The 12851-nt window shown below is 45.7% G+C and overlaps 1 protein-coding gene across 4 annotated transcripts in view; it reads left to right on the top strand.

Annotated features, from left to right (window-relative positions):
- LOC124013051 (rab effector Noc2-like) overlaps positions 1-12851 on the top strand; it is a 93370-nt gene that overhangs the window by 45140 nt on the left and 35379 nt on the right. The gene's annotated exons all lie outside the window — the stretch shown is intronic.

The following is a 12851-nucleotide window of genomic DNA, read 5'->3' as shown; positions in this document are numbered from 1 at the left end:
GTTTTTAGGAGCTAAGGAAGCACGCAGAGTAACACCACACTGTGTCAGTGGAAGGTACAAGGGGACTCTGCAGGGGTGTAGTACTGTAAGTGCAACATTTTTGTATCGCAAAATAATTGTGCAAAGAGCAAAAACATTTTTATTTGATTTATTATTTAATACAAAAAAAACACAAGGAAGGGGTAACATTAAAGTATTAGAACATGAAGGACAAACAATATAGCATCAAGAGCAAAAAATTACTATAAACCTCATTCTGGCAGCATGATTTGATTTGAGTGATTGGATGACTCTTATGAACTATAAAGCCACGAATAAGATTTTTGAACCACATGTATTTTTTGGGTTGGGATTGATGGGCTTTTATGATTCAGTCTTCCCACATCCATAGTGGTGATTTCCATGCATTTACCTCTATAGGCTACTTATCTAGTGCATCTATAACACACAAATGGAATTCTGAACCAATTCCTGCCTTGTTTTGTGAGTGGGCATGCACTGATATCGCTCCCTACCTCTCTTCCTAGTCATGAAGGGCTCTCATCAGGGAAGTGTGAGATTGAGAGCACTGGTCTGGCCTCAGTCCTATTTCCAGCTTTAGGTGGAGCCTTGTGGCTGTTGCACAGCATGGAGAGACACTGGGCTCTAAAGATAGGGAGATGATTCACTGTCTAATGACTGTCTCGGCTCATTAAAATATCCACCAGTTTAGAACACTTAGAATACAGAGGATTCTGTGTTTGGATGACGGGTTTGTTTTACTTACGATGCTTTGTGTGGGTGGATGCTTCAACCATTTTTTTGTTTGTTTGTGAGTCGTGTGCGTGTTCATGTATTAATCAACCTTTTCTTTTACGAGGCACGAAACCAGTCATTTTACTAACCACAACCATATCCAAATAGCATCTTGCTTATTATTCATTGACCTGTGTTGTTTCGAATCAACCATAGATAAAGATATTGTGCTTGACCTCGCCCCACCTATCTAGATGAATGGTGTGAGTCCCAAATGTCACCCTCTTCCCTATATAGTGCACTTTATAGGAAATAGAGTGCCATTTGAGATGTAGCCTTATTGTCTGGGGCTACATTTCGGTTGGCTCCGACTATCTATCAGCTCTTCCTCCATGGTGAAATGCCCCAAGATCATTTGAATGAATTTCCCTGGGTTAATCAGAGATCATTTATGTAAATTCCCAAAATGGGTTTCATTAGTGTGCCTGAAATTCTGTATTTGGCTGTGCTAACCGAGTAAAGATCATAATATCCCGCTATTGATGAATTTATAGAAGGCTTATAGAAGGTGGTTATTTTAGGATGGAGGGATGCTGGGTTGACATGGAGGGATGCTGGGTTGACATGGAGGGATGCTGGGTTGACATGGAGGGATGCTGGGTTGACATGGAGGGAGAGGGAGGGTTGCTCTGTCCCTGGATAATATCTTTTGGATCTCCATTCAGTCAAAGGTTGAAATGGGAAATGCCCTCTTCTCTGTTGAGGGAGATTTACCACCACAAACCGATGCTGGCACTAAAGCTGCACTCAACGAGCTGTATAGGGCCATAAACAAACAAGAAACTACAAATGCACATCCAGAGCCAGCGTTCCTAGTGTCTGGTGACTTTTTTACCAGCATGTCAGCTGTGCAACTAAAAGCAAAAAAACACTTCATCACCTTTACTCCACACACCGAAACTCATACAAATCTCTCCCTCGCTCTCCATTTGGCAAATCTGAAAGAGAAAAATCTCAAAGAGGAAGCACAAGTGACACGCTCAATATGGAAGTGGTCCGATGAAGCAGATGCTAAGCTACAGGACTGTTTGGCTAGCACAGACTGGAATATGTTCTGGGACTATTCTGATAACATGGAGGAGTTTACCACATCAGTCAGCGGGTTCATTAATAAGTGCATCGACGACGTCATTCACGTCGTGACCGTACGTACATATCACAACTAAACTAAAGGCTAGAGCTGCTGCTTTTAAGGAGCGGGACACTAATCCAGACGCTTATAATAAATCCCATTATGACCTCCAATTAGCCATCAAACTGTCAATACAGGACTAAAACATTGGCCCCCCAAAAAATGTCTTGTCTGGTAAAAAATCTGAGTGGCTGATAGATATTTTTTTAAATCTACCTTCCACTGTGGCTGGTTGACCAACAAGTTAGTTTCAGGCCCGGAACAGTACCCTAAACAGCTTCTACCCCCAGGCCATATGACTGCTAAATAGTTAGTCCGGGTAGCTATTGGTTAACTATTTAACTATCTGCATTGACCCTGCATTGTTATGCTGGTGAATGAGGACCCAAAAGCGACTTAACGAAAACAGAGTCTTTATTCCAGTATATGACAAAAGTAATAATCCTGGAAAAATCAAGAAGAAAACAAAACAGGAAAAAACTTAAATCCACTCGTAGTAACGAGGACAGACTGGAGACTCGACCATTGACTGCAGGTTGCTTCGGGAAGGCACCGACCGTAGCAGACTAAGACACCTGCTCACACGCAGCATCTGAAGGAGACAAAACACGACAGGGCGAGACAAGGACACAGAACAGCGAACATCATACAAGGATCCGACAAGGACAGAAGCGGAAAACAAGGGGAGAAATAGGGGCTCAATCAGAGGGCAAAATAGGGGACAGGTGTGAAAAGAGTAAATGAGTGAGTTAGGAGAATGAGGAACAGCTGGGAGCAGGAACGGAACGATAGAGAGAAGAGAGAGAGGGAGGGGGAGAGAGGGATAGAAAAAGGGAACGAACCTAATAAGACCAGCAGGGGGAAACGAACAGAAGGGAAAGCACAAGGACAAGACAATATATGACAAAACATGACAGAACCCCCCCACTCACCGAGCGCCTCCTGGCGCACTCGAGGAGGAATCCTGGCGGCAACGGAGGAAATCATCAATCAGCGAACGGTCCAGCACGTCCCGAGATGGAACTCAACTCCTCTCCTCAGGACCGTAACCCTCCCAATCCACTAAGTACTGGTGACCACGTCCCCGAGAACGCATGTCCATGATCCTACGTACCTTGTAAATAGGTGCGCCCTCAACAAGGACGGGGGGGGAGGGAAGACGAACGGGGGCGCGAAGAAAGGGCTTGACACAGGAGACATGGAAGACAGGATGGACGCGACGAAGATGTCGTGGAAGAAGCAGTCGCACAGCGACAGGATTGACGACCTGGGAGACACGGAACGGACCAATGAACCGCGGAGTCAACTTACGAGAAGCTGTCGTAAGGGGAAGGTTACGAGTGGAAAGCCACACTCTCTGGCCGCGACAATACCTAGGACTCTTAATCCTACGTTTATTGGCGGCTCTCACAGTCTGCGCCCTGTAACGGCAAAGTGCAGACCTCACCCTCCTCCAGGTGCACTCACAACGTTGGACAAACGCCTGAGCGGAGGGAACGCTGGACTCGGCGAGCTGGGACGAGAACAGAGGAGGCTGGTAACCCAGACTACTCTGAAACGGAGATAGCCCGGTAGCAGACGAAGGAAGCGAGTTGTGAGCGTATTCTGCCCAGGGGAGCTGTTCTGCCCAAGACGCAGGGTTTCTAAAAGAAAGGCTGCGTAATATGCGACCAATCGTCTGATTGGCCCTTTCTGCTTGACCGTTAGACTGGGGATGAAAACCGGAAGAGAGACTGACGGAAGCACCAATCAAACGACAGAACTCCCTCCAAAACTGTGACGTGAATTGCGGACCTCTGTCTGAAACGGCGTCTAACGGGAGGCCATGAATTCTGAACACATTCTCAATGATGATTTGTGCCGTCTCCTTAGCGGAAGGAAGCTTAGCGAGGGGAATGAAATGTACCGCCTTAGAGAACCTATCGACAACCGTAAGAATCACAGTCTTCCCCGCAGACGAAGGCAGACCGGTAATGAAGTCTAAGGCGATGTGAGACCATGGTCGAGAAGGAATGGGAAGCGGTCTGAGACGACCGGCAGGAGGAGAGTTACCTGACTTAGTCTGCGCGCAGTCCGAACAAGCAGTCACGAAACGGCGCGTGTCACGCTCCTGAGTAGGCCACCAAAACCGCTGGCGAATAGAAGCAAGTGTACCTCGAACGCCGGGATGGCCAGCTAACTTGGCAGAGTGAGCCCACTGAAGAACAGCCAGACGAGTAGAAACAGGAACGAAAAGAAGGTTACTAGGACAAGCGCGCGGCGACGCAGTGTGAGTGAGTGCTTGCTTAACCTGTCTCTCAATTCCCCAGACAGTCAACCCGACAACACGCCCATAAGGAAGAATCCCCTCGGGATCAGTAGAAGCCACAGAAGAACTAAAGAGACGGGATAAGGCATCAGGCTTGGTGTTCTTATTACCCGGGCGATAAGAAATCACAAACTCGAAACGAGCGAAAAACAACGCCCAACGAGCTTGACGTGCATTAAGTCGTTTGGCAGAACGGATGTACTCAAGGTTCTTATGGTCAGTCCAAACGACAAAAGGAACGGTCGCCCCCTCCAACCACTGTCGCCATTCGCCTAGGGCTAAGCGGATGGCGAGCAGTTCGCGGTTACCCACATCATAGTTGCGTTCCGATGGCGACAGGCGATGAGAAAAATAAGCGCAAGGATGGACCTTATCGTCAGACTGGAAGCGCTGGGATAGAATGGCTCCCACGCCCACCTCTGAAGCGTCAACCTCGACAATGAATTGTTTAGTGACGTCAGGAGTAACGAGGATAGGAGCGGACGTAAAACGCTTCTTGAGGAGATCAAAAGCTCCCTGGGCGGAACCGGACCACTTAAAGCACGTCTTGACAGAAGTAAGAGCTGTGAGAGGGGCAGCAACTTGACCGAAATTACGAATGAAACGCCGATAGAAATTAGCGAAACCTAGAAAGCGCTGCAACTCGACACGTGACCTTGGAACGGGCCAATCACTGACAGCCTGGACCTTAGCGGGATCCATCTGAATGCCTTCAGCAGAAATAACAGAACCGAGAAATGTGACAGAGGAGACATGAAAGGCGCACTTCTCAGCCTTCACGTAGAGACAATTCTCTAAAAGGCGTTGGAGTACACGTCGAACGTGCTGAACATGAATCTCGAGTGACGGTGAAAAAATCAGGATATCGTCAAGGTAGACAAAAACAAAGATGTTCAGCATGTCTCTCAGTACATCATTAACTAATGCCTGAAAAACAGCTGGAGCATTAGCGAGACCAAACGGCAGAACCCGGTACTCAAAATGCCCTAACGGAGTGTTAAACGCCGTTTTCCACTCGTCCCCCTCTCTGATGCGCACGAGATGGTAAGCATTACGAAGGTCCAACTTAGTAAAGAACCTGGCTCCCTGCAGAATCTCGAAGGCTGACGACATAAGGGGAAGCGGATAACGATTCTTAACCGTTATGTCATTAAGCCCTCAATAATCCACGCAGGGGCGCAGAGTACCGTCCTTCTTCTTAACAAAAAAAACCCCCGCTCCGGCAGGAGAGGAAGAAGGCACTACGGTGCCGGCGTCAAGAGAAACAGACAAATAATCCTCGAGAGTCTTACGTTCAGGAGCCGACAGAGAGTATAGTCTACCCCGAGGGGGAGTGGTCCCCGGAAGGAGATCAATACTACAATCATACGACCGGTGAGGAGGAAGGGAGTTGGCTCTGGACCGACTGAAGAGCGTGCGCAGATCATGATATTCCTCCGGCACTCCTGTCAAATCACCAGGTTCCTCCTGAGAAGAGGGGACAGAAGAAACAGGAGGGATAGCAGACATTAAACACTTCACATGACAAGAAACGTTCCAGGATAGGATAGAATTACTAGACCAATTAATAGAAGGATTATGACATACTAGCCAGGGATGACCCAAAACAACAGGTGTAAAAGGTGAACGAAAAATCAAAAAGGAAATGGTCTCACTGTGGTTACCAGATACTGTGAGGGTTAAAGGTAGTGTCTCATATCTGATACTGGGGAGAAGACTACCATCTAAGGCGAACATGGGCGTGGGCTTCCCTAACTGTCTGAGAGGAATGTCATGTTTCCGAGCCCATGCTTCGTCCATAAAACAACCCTCAGCCCCAGTGTCTATCAAGGCACTGCATGAAGCAGCCGAACCGGTCCAGCGTAGATGGACCGACATGGTAGTACAGGATCTTGATGGAGAGACCTGAGTAGTAGCGCTCACCAGTAGCCCTCCGCTTACTGATGAGCTCTGGCTTTTACTGGACATGAATTGACAAAATGTCCAGCAGAACCGCAATAGAGGCAAAGGCGGTTGGTGATCCTCCGTTCCCTCTCCTTAGTCGAGATGCGAATACCTCCCAGCTGCATGGGCTCAGTCTCTGAGCCGGAGGGAGGAGATGGTTGCGATGCGGAGAGGGGGAACACCGTTAACGCGAGCTCTCTTCCACGAGCTCGGTGACGAAGATCTACCCGTCGTTCTATGCGGATGGCGAGTGCAATCAAAGAGTCCACACTGGAAGGAACCTCCCGGGAGAGAATCTCATCCTTAACCTCAGCGTGGAGTCCCTCCAGAAAACGAGCGAGCAGCGCCGGCTCGTTCCAGTCACTAGAGGCAGCAAGAGTGCGAAACTCTATAGAGTAATCCGTTATGGATCGATCACCTTGACATAGGGAAGCCAAGGCCCTAGAAGCCTCCCTACCAAAAACTGAACGATCAAAAACCCGTATCATCTCCTCTTTAAAGTTCAGATAATTGTTAGAACACTCAGCCCTTGCCTCCCAGATAGCTGTGCCCCACTCTCGAGCCCGACCAGTAAGGAGTGAAATGACGTAAGCAATCCGAGCTCTCTCTCTTGAGTATGTGTTGGGTTGGAGAGAGAACACAATATCACACTGGGTGAGAAAGGAACGGCACTCAGTGGGCTGCCCAGAATAACATGGTGGGTTATTAACCCTAGGTTCCGGAGACTCGGAAGACCAGGAAGTAGCTGGTGGCACGAGACGAAGACTCTGAAACTGTCCTGAGAGGTCGGAAACCTGAGCGGCCAGGGTCTCAACGGCATGACGAGCAGCAGACAATTCCTGCTCGTGTCTGCCGAGCATAGCTCCCTGGATCTCGACGGCAGTGTTACGAGAATCCGTAGTCGCTGGGTCCATTCTTGGTCGGATCCTTCTGTTATGCTGGTGAATGAGGACCCAAAAGCGACTTAACGAAAACAGAGTCTTTATTCCAGTATATGACAAAAGTAATAATCCTGGAAAAATCAAGAAGAAAACAAAACAGGAAAAAACTTAAATCCACTCGTAGTAACGAGGACAGACTGGAGACTCGACCATTGACTGCAGGTTGCTTCGGGAAGGCACCGACCGTAGCAGACTAAGACACCTGCTCACACGCAGCATCTGAAGGAGACAAAACACGACAGGGCGAGACAAGGACACAGAACAGCGAACATCATACAAGGATCCGACAAGGACAGAAGCGGAAAACAAGGGGAGAAATAGGGGCTCAATCAGAGGGCAAAATAGGGGACAGGTGTGAAAAGAGTAAATGAGTGAGTTAGGAGAATGAGGAACAGCTGGGAGCAGGAACGGAACGATAGAGAGAAGAGAGAGAGGGAGGGGGAGAGAGAGGGATAGAAAAAGGGAACGAACCTAATAAGACCAGCAGGGGGAAACGAACAGAAGGGAAAGCACAAGGACAAGACAATATATGACAAAACATGACATGCATTGAACTCTTTTGACTCATCACATAGCCACTGCTATGTCACTTTAGGGATAAAGTGCCTAGTCGCTTTATCCCTACTTATATGTAAATATCTACATCAATTTCCTCGTTCCCCTGCACATTGACTCGGTACTGGTACCCCGTGTATATAGCCAAGTGATCCGTTACTCATTGTGTCAGTATTTCACTGTTAGTCTACTTCTGTTGTTTACGAAGCATGTGACAAATACATTTAGATTTGATCTTGATTCAGGTCTTTTTAATCAAGTGGACCTGTCCCACATCCATTCTCCTTTTACCATACATCTGTTCTGTTTTAAGGCTATCGGTAACAGTGATTTTAAATGACAAAACTGTACAATCTCCTTGGCTTTGTCTATAGCTTTAAATGTAAGGAAGGTTCTAGGTCAATGGCTTTGTACACCATTGCTCAGAAGAATTCTATAACCCTGCCACTGCATGTCATCATGACCATCAATTAAATGTGCTTTCATTGACTTAGGTGACAATCTCCCCATTCCCACTAACGGGGTGAATCTCTCGTACTAAGTGATGTGCCTGAATACTAAGTGATCCATTTGGCAACTAAAAAGGGAGGAATTTCAATCTGTAATTCAGGATAAACGCTGCATAAATTCACACTGTGTGTTTTCCTACTCCGACACCCATTTAAACATCACGCTTTGAAGATGATGATAAATATTGAAAAAACGCCAATGAACAATCCTTGCCCGTGAGTTGTGCTTAAAACGAGCTGTTCAGAGGTATGAGTCATATTCAAAGTGGACAAGATCAATTGAAATTAGAGATCTCGCTCTTGCTCTCTCTCTCTTTGGAGACCCCAGGTTTCTGCATGATAAGTGGTAGAGATAGCCAGCCTGCCGGTGATGCTACCAATCATTCAACAGGGCCTTCCAAATTGGCTCACAGAGACAGGGAGAAATAAGAAAACTTGACAGAACAACCACGCTTTTAACGCAGACGCCATCTGTGGCGTAGGCTCGAGACGGTGACTCTTAAAAATGTTTATTTGGCCAAATGTCTTCCGAGGTAGATTTTATTTTTATGATGGAGAGGGTAACACCACTTTCCTAGTCAGACCTCAACGTGACCCATGCACTTTATTGTGTTTGTTCAAACGAAGCGCTAAAATGGCTGCTGTGTGCATTCCCACAGTACTGCAGGTGCAATACACATACTGTACTACTGGATGAAGATTTACCACTATACCATATAGTGTCATTAGATCTTATGAAATATGCCTCTCCGTTTTGTCATCACTGTCATGGAAAATAATTGAATGTCAGTGTATAGGTCTTGAAAGCATTTATTCAAAAGAACGGTCAGCAACGTGCCAGATTTGTTGTAATGCTGACAAATTATGTTGAAGTACATCACATATAACAACACATTTCACTGCACCTCTCCGGTGTGTGTGACAATACATATTTTTGTCTATTTTTTTTATACTAGCAAACAACCTACACAAACAGTGCTGTTCAATCTGTTAGTTAGAGCGACATGTTAAATCTTGACCTCTATCTAAGAAGTCTGTCATTTGTATTTGGCGCCATCTACTCCATCAAGCAAATTTATTTATAAAGCCCTTCTTACATCAGCTGATGTCACAAAATGCTGTACAGAAACCCAGCCTAAAACCCCAAACAATGCAGGTGTAGAAGCACGGTGGCTAGGAAAAACTCCCTAGAACCAGGCTATGAGGGGTGGCCAGTCCTCTTCTGACTGTGCCGGAGATTATAACAGAACATGGCCACACAGTCATGAACACCTCAGTCTCCACACAGTCATGAACACCTCAGTCATGCCTCACTCACATTCTTGCCCTTCGCTGTGTGACTGAGTCACACAAACACATTGTACTCACTGAGACCGCTGACTGCATAACCCAACCACACTAGCTATGACATTTATTTTATTTTTAACCTCTATTTAACTAGGTAAGTCAGTTGAGAACACATTCTTATTTTCAATGACGGCCTATGAACAGTGGGTTAACTGCCTTGTTCAGGGGCAGAATGACAGATGTTTACCTTGTTAGCTCAGGGATTTGATTTTGCAACCTTTCAGTTACTAGTCCAACACTCTAACCACTAGGCTACCTGCCGCCCCACATCTGAATCGGGAAGTCAAATAATTGAAACCAGAGTGCCTCCTCCAGTGAAGCCATTACTCTTCATTTGGTTAGTTTGCCACCGCTGTTGATTGGTTGTTTAATGAGATGGGAGGAACATTATGCCAACATCAACAAGCATGTAGAGAGCGAGCAAAATGCCACTGGTTTCGCTTTTTTCATTGTATTTTTTTAAGGAGACTGGAATTTCACTTTTCAAATTTTATAGGGATAGATAGTTGTGTGGGTGAGGGGTGTAGGTTGAATGAGCCATATAGGTAAGAGCAGTGGGATTAGTGTGCACGCTAACCTGTACTCAATATGTGCTGCAGGCAGCATTACCCACTAGACCAGCCAGAGGCTCTCCTTATTTCCTTTTAGTTTATTGCTGTGCAGCTCTGTGTTTTTAGGTGAATGATGTTTACCTCTGCACCCCAGATGTTTGTTGGCACAATAAGGGTGGAGAAAAGTACAGAGTCAATCACTTGGCAACTCCTTTGGATGTAGTTTTGGATTTGAGTGCCTTGCTCAATGGAAGGAAATTGCACATATGCTGCGCAAGATGTACTGGAAATAAAAACCTAAATATAGGTCTTCCCATAAAATGGCTGAAAAATATCCCTTTTAGATCTGGCTGTCTGTAATCCTCTAGAACACTAGAAAACATGGATTCAAAAGGTCCTTGAGGCTTAGGCTGTATAAAGTGGTGTCATGTTTTGCATAGCACAATCTGAAGTTGAGAACTTTACATTTTCCACTCCAATAGTAACTTTTTCCCCCACTTGATCCGCGCAGTCGTTTTGGTTTGGGGAAAGTTGAAAAGCCAAAACACGCACTCATATTCACCTCTATAGCTGCCTGCCTGCTGGGCTGACACAGTTTGGGCTGGTGCGGGAGGGAATCGCGTGAGTCAGCAATGACATAGAAGTCGCTGCTCCCTTGGCCGTATTCATGAGACCAGATTGAAGAGCCGGGTGGTATTTCACAGGGAGCATGAGAAAGGATTGTGTGTGTGTGTGTGTGTGTGTGTGTGTGTGTGTGTGTGTGTGTGTGTGTGTGTGTGTGTGTGTGTGTGTGTGTGTGTGTGTGTGTGTGTGTGTGTGTGTGTGTGTGTGTGTGTGTGTGTGTGTGTGTGTGTGTGTGTGTGTGTGTGTGTGTGTGTGTGTGTGTGTGTGTGCGTGTGTGTGTGTGTGTACAATTAGGTGCATGCGTATGACAGTGTGGGTTTGTGACTGCACCTGTGTATATGCAAGTCAATATGAATGTGTGAATGTGTGTGTATAAATGAAGGAGACTGTTTCTTTGGAGAGAGAGCGAAAGAGAGAAGGGGTGGTGTATAGCACACACTCAGTCCTTGCACTGCCAGCCTCCCTGCCTGATTGAAACCATGGCAGATGGGCTGCGAAAAATTGGAAGGCAGACCCGCACCGGTCTTCCCGTATTTTTTTATTTCTCTCTCACCTTCAGAAAAAAATCTAATTTGCAGACTGGCCTCAGGCCACTGATCAGGGCCAGTGTGGGGTGATGCAATGGCGAGGGCCAGAGCGGCGCAGACTTGGTTAGGTGCCCTTACACCCCTGCCTAACTCCTAAATTGCCCCAGCACACCCCGAAGCACAGGGGATTATGCAACTTGCTCTCTGAAGCCATTGGTTTACGTTTGAATCAGATTCAGTTTCTCTCTCTGGCTGCCATGTGTCGTTTACGATACTGCAGCTCGCATGATGTGGTTGTTTAAACCAGTATGAACTAGACCAATAGAAGGTCCCAGCAGAGCGAGATCTTGTCTTTGTGCTATGATAATGGTTTATGATTATATTTGCATGATAACTGGAACCCCTCTTCAGGTCATACAGAGGCACCTGCAGTTGGATAACTAGGGCTGGGCAGTATACCATATTTGAAGATATACCGGTATTGATGCACGGACCGGTTTGGGATTTTACTTTACCTTCTTTAACGGTATTTGAATGTTTGGTTTGTTAAATGTTACGCCATGTGTAAAGTAAATTTTTATATTTTACTTTGCTACTTGAGTCATCTCTCTCCACGCTCTCTCTCTCTCTCTCCATGCCGCTTCCACACAGACCTAGCCCAGCCCTCTGTCACTCGAGTGCATTTTTTGTTCCTCAACCACAAGACACTTGTGTTCAGTGTGCTTGGTCAATGCAGCACATGCAACAATGTTGATGGCAATGATACTGTTTTAACTTTTCTTCTTAATATAAATCCACTAGCGTTATATAATTACACTATTAGTTTGTTTCTTACATCTGCAAACAGCTAGTTTGTCTTTTCTTAGCAAGTTGGGCCTAAATCTTGTTAGCCACTAATGCTAATCGCTTGCTAGCCAATAAATGTACTGAGTCAGAGCAAACGTAAATTGGCTATACAGCATGATAATACCAGTGATGGTGTAGACCTAAATTGGCATGTTGTTTATGAAACAGTGTCTTCTAAATCAAAGAGGAATACGCAAAGCAAGCTTATGTTAGCTACATGAAGTAGCTAGGAGAAAACATTTAATGTAGCCAAAGATTATAGGGTCATCTAGGAAACACTTCTCAACACTTTGGTTCCTACCATGTCACAATAACACCTCCCTGGTATTTTCATTCGTTGTCAAGTCAAACAACACTGTATTCAAAGTGCCCACTATTATATTATAACTATAGAACTAGAATAGTCATTCTATTTCCATGATTCCAACAGTTGCTCGATATCGCAATTGCAACATTTGATTAAAAATAAGGCCTATGTGACAGTATGGAAATGATCTCAAATGAGTGCAGGAAATGCAGAAACTGATGAAAATGCTCATTTTTTGGGGGGGGGGGTTGATGTTAAATTGAACAGTATAAAGCAATAAGAATGGCGAAAGACCTGTTGAATTCACTTAGAATGTATGTGTTGCCACTCTAGGGTCACGCACTACTCATAAAGCAAATTTAGAACTTTTATTGTTCAAAAACATAAAATACCTTCATTTTAATTTTTTATACTGTGATATAATATTTTGCCCAGATCGCCCAGCCCTATGAATAATGCCCATAA

This window comes from Oncorhynchus gorbuscha, linkage group LG02 (assembly GCF_021184085.1).
Source record: "Oncorhynchus gorbuscha isolate QuinsamMale2020 ecotype Even-year linkage group LG02, OgorEven_v1.0, whole genome shotgun sequence".
Taxonomy (NCBI): Eukaryota; Metazoa; Chordata; class Actinopteri; order Salmoniformes; family Salmonidae; genus Oncorhynchus; species Oncorhynchus gorbuscha.
The sequence above is the reverse complement of the archived record's forward strand: the minus strand, read 5'-3'. Positions and strand labels throughout refer to the sequence as shown.